The sequence below is a fragment of the Chaetura pelagica genome, unplaced genomic scaffold (assembly GCF_000747805.2).
Source record: "Chaetura pelagica isolate M959 unplaced genomic scaffold, ChaPel_1.0 scaffold90, whole genome shotgun sequence".
NCBI classification, from domain to species: domain Eukaryota; kingdom Metazoa; phylum Chordata; class Aves; order Apodiformes; family Apodidae; genus Chaetura; species Chaetura pelagica.
The window spans coordinates 10,770,324-10,774,401 of record NW_009953496.1 but is presented as its reverse complement, the minus strand read 5'-3'; positions in this window follow the sequence as shown (position 1 = coordinate 10,774,401).

Here is a 4,078-nt window from a genome sequence, read left to right as displayed (position 1 = left end):
GGTTAAATACATTTTAATACCTTTGTCTACATTTAGTTTCAAATTGGGTGTAAATATAGTTTTCCTAGATTTTTACTAAATGAGTTGATCCTCTGGAATGATCACTGTTTCAGTTAAATGAGTGCACTTCATCTCTCTCATGGAAATTCAGTTGTTACATATATCAGCTCTGTGCACCTACATACTTTTATTTTCAAAACCAAGGCTTTGTGGAAACCAGAGTCTTATACCATCTCAACCCCAAGTGTGTGCAGCAGCTACTGTAGAGTAGCTGAAAAGACAGGAGAGGATGTCATCTTTCTAGTGATGACAAGGATGTTAAATCTCTCATGTGAATCAGTGGCTTAAGATAAAAAACTCTAGGGACAGAAAGATTCACCAAACCATAAAAAACACAGCTGGTGTGCCTTTTCGCTATTGTACCCCATGTCAGCTAACACAAGCTAAGACCACCAGCTTAGGTTTTTTTCCCATGACTGTAAGGAATTTATGTTTATTCCAGAAAAGAACCCTAGGAAATGTGTCTGTGATCTAACCTCAGGTGTGACCCTTTCATTCAGAATTCATCATATCTTTGCTGTTAAGACAAAACTCTCTTCTCACTGTAATTCTTTCTTCCTCCATTTTGAATCTACAGCTTGTGACTGAAAGCACTTCCCACACCTTGCAGAAGGTGCGTAACTCCAGTTTTCCCACACATTCCACATGCAAAGTCATTTTGGGCTCTCCACACAAAAAAATCTGCAGCACAATTCAGAACAGGCATGAAATAAATAACTGAGAGAAAACTGCACTCATCATACTATTCGTCTTCAAAGTTAGCACAGTAAAAATCTTGGCTTTCAGTTCACCTATATCTAACACAGAGAGCAGGCACTGTAAGAAGAGGGAATATCCTCCATTTCTTCTAATACACTGTTTCTTCAGCAAGAATATTTATTTTTTTTTTCCACCCCATATCAACTTCTTGTTTGGTAGTCAAAAACTTGAAAGAAGTGCATAGAGTTCAGCCTCGTAAAAAGATGGATCACTTCACCTTTTTAAGGACCAATGGGGGCAGATATAAGCACATAGAGCCATGTTCAGAGGACCTACATTCCTGTGTGTTGTCTTTCACTGGCTTGTTTCAGGCTTTTGGAGGTTTCACACCAGCTTCTCACCTCAGTGCTTTCACTGGTATTATATATTTGTGCTGCACTGCACTCAGGATAACACATCCCTGACAAACTGGACCACTAGGAAGCCCCAACGTAGATGCAGACCTGCAAAACCAGCCTCCATCCATGGGGACAGGCATGAAACTCCTTAGTGAATAGTGTTTTACCTGTTTTCTCCCACTTTCTGGGGTAGCCCAGACTTCTATTGACCTAGATAATAGAAAAATGATTATTCATTTGAATTTCAAAAGAAAGAGTAGTAGGCTGTTAGCTCTGACTGCTGCACTCTAATAGGAATGTAGACACAAGCACACACACAATTACTGAACTGCTTTTAGAGAAGTAAATTATTTCACATTAACATAAATATCTACTTACTAATGTGCTCATTTTAACCAGATTTCAAAAACCCCTAAGATATATTTTTTCTTCAGTGTGGCTACCATTTATCAGTCTGTTTTCAGCTTTATTATCTTCCTAGCACTATCCTTCAAAATAAAGCAAAAATCAGTATGAACGGAACACTAACAAGCATGAGAAAACAGTAATGCTGTTTATATTTAAAAGATCGCTTCAAGGGAAAATTGCAACTCTGCCAAGACACTTCAGAAAATGAGATATAAAAATGAAATTTACAAATACTATGTGATGCCCATAGTCTTAAAACACTTCTTCACAGGGACACAGAAAAAGAAGAAACATCCCAGACAAAGTCTGTTTTAATGATAGTGGCTTCAATCTACACCAAAGATTTATTTTAAATTATCTCTCTTGATCTAACTGTGTTAAATGTCAGATTCTGTTATCCTAGCAGATGGAGTTCTAATCACCAAAATATCTTATAAATATTGATTATATGGTTTCCATAAATGTCTTATCAATATCGATTACACGGTTTCCATTGGAATTGGCTGATTTTTTTTCCAAACAGTTCATGGCTCTTGAAAAAATGCTGACTTGACAAAATAATGGTATTCTATCATATTTTTGTTGTTGTTGTTCCTTTCATAGGAAATTGAGGAAACATTTAACTTTCACGTCATCAGCTTGAATTTTATGCAGTTATATGACTTAATAAAATCTCCCATAAAAGTTGAAATGTCGACAAATTAAAACATTTTGATCTGTTTCATTTTTCAAAACTACACCACTATTTCTATCTGGATTCAAAATGCAAGTAAAAACCTGAGAACTTCTCACAGGGGCCATTTAAAAAAAAATAATAATAATCTGCATACCAGTATTTACAGAAAAATCCTAAGGAACAGGATTAACTGAACTACTTGGTATCCTGGTGTCATTTTAGTAACAGTTCCAGCAGCAGTAAAGCTGCCTTCCCTGGAGGCAGCCAGACAGCTACATATCTCCTGAGAACCCGTCATTATGAGAAACATACTTGTACCCGTTATGAAACCCTCACCACACAGATGGCTCTACAGCATGCTCAGTCTGAATAAGTCCTCACCTGGACAGGAAAAATCTGCCAAATTCACTGTCTTCTTGGAAGGAATGCCCTGCCAACAGCCCTCCTCAGAGAGACTGACCACATACTGACCAGAGCTGCAGCAGAAACTGAGGCACACCCTAAGGCATCGCACCCTCTCCTCATGCGGCTTCTCAAAATTGTAACATTTTTACGACAGGTTGAGAACCCTGCCATGCAAATTTTCCCTTTTACCTCCTGGCTCCCAAAGGATAAGCATTATTACGGGGCTAGCTTGTACCACCAGCTGCAACTACAAGGAGAGAGAGGTAACAAGGCAACAAGCCTTAGAGGAAAAAGTCCTTCCAAGGGCACTCACGGGAGAGGCAAAGCGGTATTTTTCAAAGTCCATCCTTACAGTGAAATAACTGAACATTCTGAAGGCTTTGCCCTTTCTTTCCTCTCTACTATGTACGCCCAGCTGGGGTCAGGCAGGGGACGTGCCATGACACTATGTATCTGCCTCTCGTCTACTCATTCAGTCTCCTCCTGACTCCTGACAAGGGCAGCTGAGACCTGGTAGCTCTAACGTATCCATAAAGCTGTAAGAGGTGAATGACTTGGGCTTTTTTGTGTTCCTGTAATAGTACTAGTCACTCTGCAGTCCTATGATATCATAGTCACATCATCCAAACAGTAATTTTGCTGTGGTCTGAGGAAAATGAACCACTGTGCTAATTAGATGGTGTACCAGGGGACCTGCTGCCCCATTAGCACCAGTTCATAGGATGTGCTCTGACAGGAGAAGCGGTGCCAGGGCTCTTCCTTCTCACTGCCATCACGTCTGCATCCAGCCAGCAACCATCACAAAACTTATTAAACTTTTGTCTCGCTAATAACTGTAAACGATAGCTTTGAAAACACAAAGGGACCCACAGAACAGTATGTGAATTCATTTTCAGCACACATTTTGCAAAGCAAAATGACCACAGATGAATGCACTGTTGGCTTTAGGTTTCATAATTTTTGTGATGAAAACAAACGTGGTGTCATCCAGAATAGCTGCACCCGCTACAGGCATTCTGCAATGACCACAACATTGCTGAATAACTGGATACTTTCTGGAAAACAAACAAACAAACAAAATAACAAACACTGTTAGATGCCTTGCTGCAAGTTTTCACCCCTTACTTTGGGGAAATCGCCTTTGTCCTTTGCGGACACCACGCGGGAAGTGCCTTCAAGTGGCTGCGATGATCTCCCTCATTCCGCTGATCTCTTGCGGGCAGCCCAGGCCTTCCCTGGGGGACAGAAGCCCCCCCGTGCCCCGGGCAGACCTCCCGTGGGGGCCCAGCCCTGAGGAGCCGCGGGCACCGCAGCCCAACAGGCCGGGGACGCCGAGGCACCATCAGCATCCGCAAGCACCCGCATCCCCCCGCCCCGGAGCACGCCAAGCCCTCCTCTGCGGCTTCGCTGACACCTTCACCTCTCCACACCG